Source organism: Camelina sativa, chromosome 11 (genome assembly GCF_030686135.1).
Source record: "Camelina sativa cultivar CO46 ecotype springtype chromosome 11, ASM3068613v1".
NCBI classification, from domain to species: Eukaryota; Viridiplantae; Streptophyta; class Magnoliopsida; order Brassicales; family Brassicaceae; genus Camelina; species Camelina sativa.
The window spans coordinates 34,573,128-34,587,994 of record NC_141890.1 but is presented as its reverse complement, the minus strand read 5'-3'; the positions used below and the strand labels follow the sequence as shown (position 1 = coordinate 34,587,994).

At 41.6% G+C, this 14,867-nt stretch overlaps 1 non-coding gene and 1 pseudogene across 1 annotated transcript; one reads left to right on the top strand and one right to left on the bottom strand.

Annotated features, from left to right (window-relative positions):
* Positions 1-976: 976 nt before the first annotated feature.
* Positions 977-5,263, bottom strand: LOC147934808 (uncharacterized; annotated as a pseudogene).
* A 9,209-nt stretch (positions 5,264-14,472) lies between these two features.
* LOC147934807 (small nucleolar RNA R71) lies at positions 14,473-14,579 on the top strand. The gene has a single exon (XR_015573289.1). It is a non-coding gene; the product is annotated as a small nucleolar RNA R71 (small nucleolar RNA).
* The last annotated feature ends 288 nt before the right edge of the window (positions 14,580-14,867 follow it).

Below are 14,867 nucleotides of genomic sequence, written 5' to 3'. Positions count from 1 at the left end.
TTTCTCAAAAATCTAGTTTTGTTTAGATTACTAAGAAGAGTCAAAATATTTATTTTTCCATTGGTGTAAAATCTAAGAAAGCCATAGTGAGGATACCACGTTGCTAATGGGAGCACAGAGCCAGCGACGCAGTCCTTCCCCCCTACATTCGGAGCTCCAGGCTTTGATTTGTACATGGAATTTCTATTGGCGGCGGGTGTTGACTGTCAGAGTTTTGAGACGGATTGTGCAGAACTAGTGGCGATGGTGCAGTCTCCCGATGAATGACCCGCTTTTTCTAACCTATTGGATGATTTCAGCTTACTTCGACCATCCTTTCCATCCTTCATGCTTTCGAGGATCCCGTGGACGTCAAAATGTATGGGCAGACTGCATTGCTCGTTCTTCGAGATCTTTATCTTCTGAAACTTTTTTTGTAAATTCTTTCCCTCCGGTTTGGGCAACCAACCTTGGAGTAATTTTCTAGATTAATGTTTGGTTAACAAAAAAAAAACTAAGAAAACCATTTTTATGGTGCACAAAAAAAAATCCATTTGTATAAAATCTAAATGATTGGGTTTTTCTTTTGGAGAATTAAAGCAAAAAAAAAATGTTCCGACAATAAAGTGAAAGTATATAGGCCTTGGTTTCTCCAAAAAATTTCCGACAACGAAGACTCTGGTGAATAAAATCAACGGTGAGTTCATTTTTAAATGTGATTTTCAAACCATATAGTTTTGGAGAAGTTTGAGGATTTTGCGATGGCATGGGGACCGATAGAATCAGCGCACTCCCGTATTCATTGATTACTCAGATTCTATTAGTAAAATAATCTCATTCTCATTAATTAGTAAAATGTACAATTGGAGATTTATATACAATTGACCAGGCCTAAACCAAAGCATCTAAACCAGCTATTTCAAACTATACAAACTCCAATTAAACCATAATAATCTGAACTATATACAATAAGAACTATATACTATAATAGTCCCCCTCAAGATGGGACAAATATATTAAGAAGACCCATCTTGCTTACCAACTGTTGGAAATGAGCAGGGTGTAGAGCCTTTGTGAAAGGATCAGCAAGCTGAAAATGTGTATTAATATAAAGCAATTTAAACAAACCTGCAACCAACCGTTCACGAACACTGTGACAATCAGATTCAATGTACTTCGTTCGCTCGTGAAAAACGGAGTTGTTGGCAATATGAATGGCAGTCGTATTGTCACAGAACAGAAGAGTTGTCTTGTGTAAAGGAATCTGAAGTTCCTTCAAGAATTTAGTGAGCCAGACAAGTTCATCCGTAGCCAGGGAAAGACTACAATACTCAGATTCTGCAGAAGACTTCAACACAACCTGCTGTTTTTTGGACTTCCAACAGATCAAGGACATACCTAAGAACATGCAATGGCCCGAGGTGGAATGTCTTGTGTCAAGACAGGAATTGTAATCCGCATCAGCAAAAGCTTGGATCTGAAGTTCTGCATTCGAAGAATAGAATAAACCTTGCCCAATAGTGCCTTTGATGTAGTGGAGGATTTTGTAGGCAGCTTGGAGATGATCTTAACGAGGAGCTTCAGAGTATTGACTTAGCTTGTTCACGACAAAGGTAATGTCAGGACGAGTAATCTGTAGGTACATGGGCCGTCCAATGAGCTGCCGATAAACTTTTCCATCAACCAAAGCACAACCAGTATCCTGAGAATGTTTAACACTAGGGTCCATAGGAATGTTAGAAGGCTTACAGCCAAGAAGATCGGTTTCATCAAGAAGATCCAAGGCATACTTCCTTTGACAAATGTGAATACCATCAGCGGATCGTGCAATTTCCAGACCCAAGAAGTATTTGAGAGGTCCAAGATCACGCAACTTGAAACTGGATTTAATCTGAGCTTTAATCACTTCCACAGCAGCATCATTATTGCTAGCGATGATGATATCATCCACATAGACTAGAACACACAAGAAAAGGTCAGTATTGATTTTCAGAAAACAAGTATGATCAGAATGAGACTGCACAAACCCCAAGGCAATAAGAGTCGATTTAAACTTGAGAACCATTGGCGAGAAGCTTGTTTGAGTCCATATAAGGATTTCTTCAGTTTACAAACAGCATTAGGAGGAACAGAGTCCCCCTTGCGAGATGCGTATCCTGGAGGAAGCTTCATATAAATTTCTTCATCAAGATCACCATCAAGAAAGGCATTCGAGATGTCCAATTGGTGAAGAGTGAAACCATAAATGGCAGAAATTGCTAGGAGAAGCTTCACAGATGTAAGTTTGCAAACCGGAGAGAAAGTATCATGAAAATCAACCCCCTCTGTTTGTGTCTAGCCTTTAGCAATGAGACGCGCCTTATACCTTTCAATTGTCCCATCAGCATTGTACTTAATCTTATAAACCCATTTGCAACCTATAGGTTTCTTATTCGGAGGCAAAGTACAAATATCCCAAGTACAGGTAATTTCCAAAGCATCAACCACATCATCCATAACCCAGCACCACACCTCAAATTCTTTAGCTTCAGCATAGGTAGAGGGTTCTTTGTTTTTGTCAATGCAAGTAAAAAAAGAGCAATAAAGATCTGACACTTTGTCATAAGAAAGAAATTGAGAGATCTCATGTATGGTTGAAGACCCTACTCAATGACTGTAGTAATCTTGAAGATAAGCAGGCTTTTTGATTCTCCTATGCGATGTTTGAACAGAAGGTTCAGGGACATCATTAGGACTAGCAAAAGGCATAGTCTCTATAGAAGATGAAGAAAGGGAAACTTCAACATCAAAGATATGAGGAAGCATAGGAGACTTGCTAACCATATCAGGAAAGGATTGTTTAGCCTCCTGAGACAATTCTGACTTAGCGAAAGGAAAAAGCTCTTCATGAAAAACAACGTGTTTGGAAATGAAAATATCATTGGTTTCCAGATCAAGAAGTTTATAACCTTTGTATCTAGAAGGATAACCAAGGAAAACACATGCTCGAGTTCGGGGATCAAACTTATGCCTGTTCTTGGGTGATGTGGAAGCATAACACAAACAATCGAGAACACGAAGTTCATCATAGGTAGGAATAGATTTAATAAGAACTTCAAACGGGCTTTTATTATCAAGTACAGGAGCTGGAAGGCGATTAATGATGTGAACAGCAGAGAGAATACAATCTCCCCAATAAGAGAGTGGGATATGTGATTGGAATACAAGAGATCTGGCAACATTGAGAATATGTTGATTCTTTCTCTCCACAAGACAGGAATGGAAAAGAACAATCCCTTTGGATTGATAGAATTGTGTGAAATTAAACTCTTGAGCATTGTCAAACCTAACCCCCTTAACTCTAGTCTTAAACTGTGTTTCAACCATATTGACAAAAGAAGGAAAAATATGGAGAACATCTGATTTACTTTTCATTAGATAGACCTAGGTAGCCCGTGAATGATCATCAACAATGGTCAAAAAATATTTGAAACCATCGTTAGTAGGAACAGAAAAAGGACCCCAAGTTTCTATATGAACCAATTCAAAAAGAAGATTCTTTATATTATTTTGAGAAACAAACGGTATATGTTTTTGCTTTGCCAAATGGCAAGTTTTACCATGAAAATCTTTTAAAAGTTTTGGTTCAGTTTTGAAATGTAAAACATTAGAAAGTGATTGAAGCTTGTAAAGAGAAGGATGGCCTAACCGTTTATGCCAGAGGTCATGAGAAGTGACAGTAGCAGCAAGAAAAGAAGCTTTATGGATGGGTAAATTTATTGACTCTATGTCCAGAAAATAGAGATTAGCCACCTGTCTACCCATGCCAATGATTAAGTCCCGAGAAAGATCATGAAGAGCACAAGAATTCTCATCAAACCAGATTTTACAACCCATGGATTTTGTCAAGCAACTAACACTTAAGAGGTTAAATTTGAATTGGGGAATAAAAAGAACATCATGGAGAACTAGATGGTTGCCTAAATAAATAGATCCTATCCCAACAATGTTCACTAGACCGCCATTAGGAAGGTTTACGTTAGTATTAGAAAGTGGCTGAAAGGTGGAAAAGGAGGATTTATCATGGCAAATATGTTTAGTAGCTCCCGTGTCTATCTCCCAAACATTTATAGCAATGAGATTGCTATTAGCAGAGCAGGCATAACACTTAGTAAGAGAAAAAAGATTTGGCCTATCAACACTGGAAAAAGAACAAATTATAGAAGGATAAAATGTACCAGGTGTTGGGCCATTGGGTAAAGAAGAAAGGAGGGAAGACACTGAAACCTCATGAACTTCAGGTGTGGGAGCAGAGCTATGGATTCTGGTGTTGAGGAAGGAATCTATCTGCTGCATCTGTTCTATGGAGAGATCATCACCCAGTTTTGGAGTCTCTGCAGTAACACTTCCTTCAGGACCATTCTCAGTAGTGACATTGGCTGCTATAGGGATGATCCGTGAAGACTTGAAACGAGGATGACAAACAGGATAACCATTTTTCTTGTAGCACTTATCCATAACATGTCCAACTCGTCCACAAAAGGTGCACACTGGCTTATTTCCTCGCTGACCAGAAGATGTGCCCTGAGATTGCTGTTGTGTAACCTGGAATGCTGAAGAATCAAGAGTGCCAGATGATGGAGGTATAGAAGGAGACCTTTGAGAGTCTTCTTGGTCCAACATATTGTAGACCTCAGACAAAGATGGTAAGCTCTTCTTCATCAATAATTGACTTCGCAGAGTGTCATAATTACTATTGAGTCCCATGAGGAAATCAATGACACGGTTTGTCTCTCTTTCAGCCAGTAGATCTTCAACAGTCCTTGCAGTCACCTGAAGACTAGACAATTCTTCCCACAATGTTTGAGTCTTCATATGATAAATAGATAAACCCATGCTACCTTGACGAAGCGAATGAATCTGTTGGCGTAACTTATACAACCGTGGAAGATTAGACTTGTGAAAATGAGTGTATAAATCCTTCTAGATCTCTGCAGCGGTAGCAAAGTACAAGATACTGGAATAGATCTGCTTCGTCACACTGTTAAGCATACATGATTTGACCATACTGTTGCATCGCTTCCATATAGGGTAGTAAGGATATGACAACCCGTACCATGGACCCCACTAGCCTACCGCTAGCTTGCCCCCATAGGTCCCAAGCTGGCCCTGCAGGGCATCGATCCTAACCCCTCACCATGGAAAGGAACTCACATCCAAATCCACCAGTAGGTTATTGGTGCGCCAGACGTTCCTCAAACCCTGGTCCCCCACCCTTTAATATGATATTTTGCTTTGATACCATATTAGTAAAATAATCTCATTCTCATTAACTAGTAAAATGTCAAAATTGGGGGTTTATATACATTTGACCATGCCTAAACCAAAGGCTCTAAACCAGCTAATCCAAACTATAAAAACTCCAATTAAACCATAATAATTTGAACTATATACAATGAGAACTATATACTATAATAGCTTCCCACCAAAGATTCTGTCAAGATGAGCCTTGTATCGACCAGATGGAGAGGTCTTTGGTTAAAGTTTCCTGGACTTGACTTAAAAGGTCAGTGATTATTACCCTCCTCATGGTGAACAAAAACTTGGGAGGTTCATGGAAAAATTTATGGAGTGAAGATTAATCGATTGCATCGATTGTGTGAAGACAATGAATGTAACGGTTGGATCCCAACAGTGGTCAATTGCGAGATTAAACATCTAGACGTTAAGGCCAAGATTTCTTCGATTGTCACTGAAGTCATGCCTTTTAATATTTACCAGAGCACGACATTGGTGTCTTTAAAGCTTGCAAATGTATGGCTTGAGAATAAAGATAATGATTTTTATCTACCTTGTCTCAAGATCATGCAACTACAAAACATTTTTTACGGTGAGGATGGTCCTTCACTCGTGGAGAAGCTCATCTCAGGATGTCCTGTTCTGGAAGATCTTAGCATTGTAAGGGTTTACTTGCAGGATATAGATATTTTGCCTCTCCTGCGTGTAACAAACCCGATACACCGGAAAGATAAATTGAGCTTAACAACACGAAGATGAAGAAGAAGAAGATCCGAAGATCCAAAGAACAAGATACTTCATTCAATCATAGAAGTTTGTTACACAATTGTTAATCCGCTAGTCTATAGTCCAATCAGATTATATATCTCTGATCTTACAAGTAAACCAACTAAACCGAGGATTAAAAGTCTAACCAACATCAGACCGGTTTATATCATAATACGCTCCCCTCAAATCAATATCTTCAAAGTGTCTGGTTTGGAAGATATAGATTTGATAAGGACATCCTCTGAAGTAGGTGATAGAATGGCCCTGGTTGAAGAGGTTTAGTGATTATATCCGCATGTTGGTTCTCACTCTGAACATGAAAAGTCTTCAGTGTTCCTGCCTTCAGCTGATCCCGTACAGTATGACAATCAATCTCAATATGTTTCGTCCGTTCGTGAAACACGGGATTCATAGCTATGTGAAGTGCAGATTTGTTATCACAAAACAGCTTCGCTGGACAAGTGACCTGAACATGAAGATCCTTCAATAATTGCTGAATCCATATTATTTCACAAGTCGCTTGCGCCATGCTTCGGTATTCAGACTCTGTGCTACTCCTGCTATCAACGTGTTGCTTCTTTGATCTCCAAGAAATGAGTGAGTGTCCCAAATAAATGCAGAAACCAGAAACAGAATGTCGTGTATCACGATAAGCTCCCCAATCAGCATTGATACACAGTTCCGTGTTAGCTGCTGATAACAGGCTTTTCCACCCAGGGTATCAATTCCCTATGCAGTGTACAAAGGGTTATCAATCCAAATGGTTGTTTATGCTAGCAGGAAGGATGCAATCAGAACAATGCAAGTCAAGCCAAGCAATAATGGGGTTTTGTCTAACAATCCTAAAATAATAAAAGAAAGGAATATAAACAAGGAACCACACGACCTAAGCACTCAATGCAAGCATTCGAGTACAGGATCAGGTGGGGTGATCGAGTAAGCAAAGAAGGTATGAACAACTCGAGGGGTTACTCGAAGCAGGTGATCGTGTACCTGTTCGGGTAAAGGATCGAGTGATGAATAAAAATGCAAGCAATTAAAATACGAAAGCTTCTAAGGATGGGGTAATCGAATCCTAAGTGTTCCTGACCAATACGGATGTCTTACATGCCTCAAGCAAATATTTCCTAGACAATGAATCTCTAATATCTTGTTAAAACACTCTCGTGATAGAAACAATCAACCTTGGTCACTCCCCTACCCAACTCTCGTTGGAGAAACATGACCAAGCAGGCAATAAGAACCGATTCATTATTGTCAGTAAACCCCTTACTCATCTAATCTCTTAGGCTAAGTGAGTAAACCTCTAGCATTGGTTGATTCAAGCATTTCATCTACACCTCTCGGTGGTAAAACGCCCTAGATCTAATCTCACCCTCTCGGTTTGTTGACAGCATTAAGAACACCAATCTAGAAGGGAATCCATTAAACATATACAATCAAACTAAGACATCCTAACCAATCAAGAACACGAAATCATCTATCCCATCCCTAGAAACTTTACTACACTACTCGGAATTCGTTGCAAGAGAAACAAAAGCATATACGAATGAAAATTGCATTGTAATAGACGATAGAGTAGAGAATAAAGAGTACAAGGTAGAGATCTAAAGAAATGACAAAAAGGCATAAAATAAATCCTAACAAAAAGTGAAAAGTGTTTTGAGTCGCTCAGTTCTCTCACAGAAGCTCTTGCTCTCTGGTTTGAGGGTCTGCGGCGTGCTCGTTTGCAAGGAAGAAGAGGAGGGGTTTATATATGGAAACCCCTTTGACCTAGTTTCCCAGTCCTGCCCGAGGGTCTACTCGATGGGGTGCACGAAGATGAGGTCGGGTTAATCCTCGGGTAGATCTTTGAGTTGTTCTTCCTGCTCTCTGATCCTCCTCGATCGTGTTGGGGTTCAGACTGTTCTTCCAGTTCGATGGCTCCTTCGGGTACATGCTCGGATTTGTCCTTGTTTCTCCCCATTTTAGGCTCTAAAGCACCTGTTTTCATCCAAAGTATGCAAATGCAAGAATGCAACACCCTAAATGGCCTAAAAGTGAATTCCTACAGTTAATGACCTAAAAATGCTAAGGTAAGGGTATAAACAATGCAAAATATGGACAAAAAAGGATGCTAAAAACATGCAAATTAGAGAGTTATCAGACTCCCAAACTTAAATCTTGCTAGTCCTCTAGCAAGGAAGTAAGAGGGTGCCGTTCTAAAATGGGACTCAGAACCTTTGGAGCTAAGCGAAGGATTCAAGCTATAGTCCTTAAAGATAGTTTAATGGTGCTAAGATCAATCAACATACTTACAAATATTTTTCTATGCTTATTACCATGCATCGATCTAGTTCAACCTCCAACTAAAAGTAAAAACTTGCAATTCCAAAGACCATCTCTTTCACATTCATTTAAGTGTTTGGCGAATTCTTGCAAATGGGAGGTGAATCAATGCTCAATCGGTTTCAAGGGTAAGGCTTAATGGTAAGGTGGTTTCAAGAAAATTCTTTGGGTGGTTTTCTCTCAAAAGAATGAATGCTAGACAGTTGTGAAAACTATCTAAGATTGAGAACAATTTTGGCATACAAAGTTTAACTTTTGATAATCTACCCTTTTCTCATTCATCTCCTTTTTTTTTTTAATCAAACCCCCTAGAACAAAACTACCCACAACCTTGATTTTAACTCTCTTTTTTTTTGTAATCTCTAAGGTCTAAACTTTAAACATCTAGCTCTCTTCTTTTTTTTTTTTTTCTTTTCTTTCTTTGCTAATCTCCTAATATGTATATATATATATATATATATATATATATATATATATATATTCTTTCTAGGAGACTATAGCAAGATCATTTTTCTCTTTTTTTTTTTTTTTTTTTTTTTAATTTCTCAACCCCACCCCAAATAAACATGCTAACCACCTATCTTTTAAAACCGATTCTATTAGCTAGTCCAAATGATTCTAACTTAGCTAAATCAAGAGCCAGTTCTTTGTCGTTCTCAATACTCTCAAGGTTTCACAACCTATAGCACAATGAAAAGGCCTCACTCAACAATTGATAACAAGGTTTGAAAAAATGGTTGGGTTCAAGGGTAGGGAAAAACAAATCGGGTTAAACGAAAAGATTGGTAAGAATGGAGTGCTAACCCGAGTTTAGAGTTACCATGAGCAAGTATTCAAATTCCATAAGCAAAACAATTTTAAGTTCAAATTAAGTCCAATAATATAGAGATGATTCAATGTTCAAGCAAGTGGAGGAAGCATTCAAAAGACACTAGGTTCTAAACAATGATTTTTCATTTTTATCCAAAGATTGATCTAGCAACAATGAACTGTGATTAAGGGCTATAACTTCAATCCTAAGGTTTGGCATTAAACAAGGTGGTTTTAATCATTGTCCCCTAAAATGCATATGCAACAATCCTATATGAAGAAACTAGACTCAATCCTAATATGTAAATGCAACTACATGACATTCTTTTTTTTTTTTTTTACTTATTTTTTGGATTTTTTCAATGCACATAGATGCAGACTCAAATGAATAAAACTAGCATGCAAAAATTTTGAAATAAGAAAATAAGAGAATAAGAAAAACAAACACAATGTTATACATTCTGTGTAAATAAAAGTTGGAAAAAGAATCCAAGAATCACACAAAATGAAAAGAAAACTAAATGCAATGTTATTTACAAAGATTGGATGAATGTGGTACCTCATGGGTTGGTGAAGAAGGAGGTTGTAGCAGCCTCCATACTCGCCAACGTGTAGCCAGGGTCACCACCGGCTTCATCAGGCGCCGGTATTTGCTCATCAGAGAGCTCGGTGATATGCACAGACGACTTGCTCGGACCAGCATCCGAGGGGTTGATCGTGGGGGGTATCGCGTAGCTCATCGGGTAGGGCATCGGGTAATACGATGGGTATGGTGGAAGAGGTCCAGAATGATCACCCATATAGCCACTCGCAGGGTGCATCAAATATGGCATCGTGTATGGCATCTGGTAAGGCGGAGGGAAGAGTCCTGAGTAATCACCCGATTGTGTGCTCGATGGGTGCATCGGATAGGGCATCGTGTATCCCATCGGGTTAGGCATCAGATAGGCGTCTGAATGGCTTCTCCGTGATACTTCAGGTCGTGTGATGTTCTCCTCAGCTTGGGGCTCATAGGATGATGCTCTGTGAGGTTCTGGAGGTGTCAGTCCTCGAATTTCTCCTAGCGGTCCGCTTCTCCCCATCCATGTTGGTGCATATGCCGAGGTAGGAGCTGAGGCACAACTTGCCTTGTCTTGCAGCTCCTTGATCTGACCTCCCATCGTCTTCACAAAACCGGTAAGATCCTTCACTTTTCTCATCAAAAACTTGTTCATCCTCTTCAGCCATCCAATCCTCTTGTGGGCTTCCCTCACTCCAACGGGTTGCTTTTGAGAGCAAACATACTCCTCAAAGTAAAAATCTTCCGAGCTATCTCCCTGTCCTTGCCTGGTTGCTTCTCTCTTTTCTGCCTCGGATTCCTCCTCCGGATTGTACAACTCCTCCAAAGGCGGTGCAAAGTCAATGTTGTCCCCCAGCCGGACCTTGGTGCACATGACATTGGGCATGATCATTTGGGCGGTTCCGGCGGTTGGATGGACAAACTTGAAAAGTAGCATGTCGTTTGGCTTCTCATAAGCCAAGTACCTCGCCAGCATGAGGTAGTCGATGTCGAGCCACCTCGGATCGTGTACCACTCCCTTCAAAGGTACATCACAGGCCACCAAAATTGGTGTGACCAGTCCTCCAATGGAGATCTCTCCGCCTCCTTCTCTTCTCTTCATAGCCCAGGACTTGGGGTAGAGGAACTGATCGTGCAACACAAAGACCATACTAGTATCCACAACATCTCCTACTAGCGGTGTACCATCCCTAGCATTGTCTAAAACTCCACACAAGGCAATATCTAGCAGCTGGAGCTCATGATCATTCACATTCCCAATCTCTTTTCTAGCAAAGAGAGTGCATGCGAGGGACTTGTGAAAATACCTCAAAACAGGGCTCCTTATTTGAGCGGATTTAGAGCTTGTGGACTTTTAGGGGAGCTTGTCGCCTATTGTCAGCCATAGGGACCTCATTTCCTCCTTGCTAACCTCCATTCCTTCTCCACTCCCAGCCTTGAAACCATACAGCTTCTCCAACTCCTTAAAAGTAAGCTGGTACTCTTTGTTCCTCACGGAGAAGGTCATGAACCCGATCCCCCCCATCGGGTAGTAGGGTCGGGTGGTCTTCGAAATAATGTAACCGCAGTGTAGAGAGGAAGTGAACCGTCTCCTCCTCATAAGCTTCAAGGTTGGCTCGCATCATCTGGCCCAGGTGGCACATGTCGAACAGGAACTCGACATCCCTTGCGATTCTCAACTGCTTCATCGTTTCTCGGTGAGGGTAGCGGGTACCAACAAAGCTCATCTTGCCGAAAACCTTGAAGAGCTTGGTCGGAGTCTCCACCTCTTTCTGCTTTAGCCTCCGCGAGGCTTGTCGTGTGCGCTCTCTCTGCTCCTCCTCTCGCTCACGGTTCTCCTCCTCTGTGTCTCGAACCTCCTCCTCCGCTGCTCTATCAGCTACCTTCTCAGCCTTTTCAGAGGCTGGTCTCTTCCCTCTTGCAACCGCGGCTCTGCTCCTTAACCGCGACGTTTGAATCTCCTCTGGCTCTCCTCCACCAGCATTAGAATCGACCTCCATGGGGTCGGTAACAGTTCTCTCGGACGTAGATAGGTCCCTATATCGAGGAGATCGGCGAACAGCACTCGCCATTGGACTCGATGAGCGAACTTGGTGGTCTACTCGATCGGTTGCTCGAGCACCGGATCGGGTGACGGATCGGGTTGAGCATCGGGTGGGAGAAGCAAAACATCCAGCCAGCGGTTGGGAATGCAGAATGTCTCCTCTTCCTCGGGATTCTCGAGGTTCCACAGCTTCACCTCCGGTTCTAGCAGCGGCGGAGGTTGATCTTCTTCCCTTCCTTTGGGTTGTCTTCACGTTCTGCTCCATTATCGGATCCTTGAGAAGAAAGAAAAGCTAAACTTCGAGATTAATAGGGTTAGTTCCCAGAAAATCAAAGATCACTCGAGTTTGAGAGAGAATAGAAAGTAGGGAAACAAAAGTTGTAAGGTAGAGAGACTTATCGGTGTTTCTTAGGGGGAAGGGTTCGAAACCCTTAAATAGAGTAGGGTTAGTGGTTTGGGCTTCACCGAGAGTGGGCTTGGTTTTTGGAATTCGGACTCCACTCGCCACCCGAGTATAGACACGATCAGGCGTGTCGAGTACGGTGTCGGGTTGAGCCTCGGCTTCCCCAAATTTTCCTTTTTTCACATTTTTTTTTTTTAAATGTAAATATGTGAAAACAGAAAATAAGATTTAAAACAAATAAATAAGAATTAAAATAAAGTAGAAGATACCTTTGGGACTTCCTTCCAAGTGAGCTTGTTTAAAGTCACTAAGCTTGACTCTTCATGATCCTCAAGCATGGGATCTAAGAGGGAGAGGTTCTGGAATGCTCTCCACTGTAGCAGGCTGATTCAATTCATTCCCCAAGTGTTGTCCAGGTTCCACAGCAAATGTGGTGTTGACTTCTTCAAGATGTTTGACTTTCGCTGCTTTGTCTTAGTGGAAAAAGCTTGACCATCAATAGTTGGCCTCTTAATTCCCTTCTTGACATCAAACTCCATCTTGAAGTGCTCTCCATGCTCAATCCTGATTTTGCCTTGCTTCACCTCTATTATTGCACCTACTGTTGCTAAGAACGGTCTCCCTAGGATCAGTGGATCGTCTGGCTCCTTATCCATATCAAGGATCATGAAATCAGTAGGGACTTCCACTCTTCCAATCCTGAGAGGCAAATTTTCCAGGATCCCAATCGGATGTCTGATTGTTCTATCAGCTATAACCAAATACAGACTACTTGGTTTAAAATTGCTAAAACCCAACTTGTTGGCAACCGAAAGTGGCATGATGCTAACTGAAGCTCCTAGGTCGCACAAGCAATTCTTGAAAATCCGAAGTCCTATCGAGCATGGTAAAGTAAAAGAGCCAGGATCTTCAAAATTTTCCTCGATCTGCAGCTCAGGGTCCAAGCACACTCCACTCCTGAGAATCTCATACCCAATCTCCTTGACAGCTTCCTTAACCTCATTCTCCAGCCGAGCTGCCTCATTGGCGATTTCCTCTTGAAGTTCGTGTGGTGGCAAAAGTTTAGGAGGTGGAGCTTTACGCCTGGCCATACGCTCTGTAAGAGCCTCCAGTTGGATGTCAAGTGCAGCACTGAATCTTTCCTCTAGTTCCCCTTCTGCTGCTACAGGTAGTTGGGGTTGATCTTTCATCTGAACATCTACCCGATGTATCATCCGATCACCATCATCGGGTAAGTCATCGGGTTCAGCCTTGGGTTGTTCTTCGATTTGTGATTCTCGAACCAGTGCTCGATCATCAACTCGATCAGTCTCCTCGAGTAAAGGCTCGGGTTCATACTCGGATATGTAGTGCTTAGCCTCATTTATCCCATAGTGATCCATATCCTCCCCATCTTGATCATCATTGTCCTTAGTGAGGTAGTCCTCATAGTCATCGTCAAGGAAAATGGCTTGGGCAGTGGCATAATCCCTTGGGTTCTGAACAGCTTTACTAGGAAGTTGGTTGATCTTTGGAGCGGGTTGGTTGTTGTGATGGCCCTCTAGGTACCTCAGCTTAGTATTGAGCGAATCGTACTTGGCAGTCAAGTCATTGTATCCTGAATCAATCTTGTTGCTCATCTTTGCAAAACGTTTTGCTGTGTCCATAGCAGCGGATGCCTGATTTTGAATCATCTGCTGAATTAGGCCGTGTAGGTCAGCTTCTTGTGATTGGTTCTGCGGGCCTTGGTGTTGTTGGAATCCAGGTGGTGCAATGGGTTGGTGGTAATTTCCAGAATACTGCTGCTTAGGGGCATTACCTTGATTGTATTGGACAAAAGGCTTCTCTTGGACCTGGTTCCCTTGAACGGCAGATGGGTAGGTTTGGTCTTGAGGATTGGCAACATTCGGGTTATGGTAAGACAGATTCTGATTCGGCTTGTAATTGTTGTACCCTTTGTTGTAACCTCCTTGGTTGTTGATGTAGTTCACATCCTCTATCTGTACAGTCTCCCCATCTTGTTGTAAAAACTGCTCTTCCTGTGATATTGCATGAACATGCTGCTGCTGGCTAAGTAGTTTATCGAGCTTGTCATTGAGGGCTTTCATGTCCCTCTTGTACTTGGCATCTTCCTCTCATGTAGATCGCACAATACGATCGTATTCCTCATTATAATGCCCATCAGATTGAGCCAAGTTCTCCACTAGGTCCCAACCTTCATCAACATCCTTGTTGAGGAAGTTACCATTGCTTGCGGTGTCCAGCAACATCCATATTTTGGGGACCACTCCTCTGTAAAGTGTACTCAGCAAGGAAGCATTGTTGAAGCCATGATGAGGACATCTGGTAGTGTATCCCTTGAAACGTTCCCAAGCTTCACTGAACGTCTCATTGTTTTTCTGAAAAAAGCTGGAAATATCATTTCGCAGCCTTGCGGTTTTGGAATTGGAGAAGAATTTGGCCAAAAACGCTTTCTTGCACGCTTCCCAGGTGGTGATGGATTCCTTGGGGAGCGATTTCTCCCAGATATGTGCTTTGTCTCCCAAAGAGAATGGGAAAAGCCTGAGTTTGAGTCAATCCTCACTAACTCCATTTATCTTGGTGAGGCTACAAAGCCTATCAAATTCATCCAGATGATCCAATGGGTCCTCCATTGGTAATCCATGAAACTTGTTGCTTTGTATCATCTGGATGAGACTACTCTCGATCTCGAAAGTGTT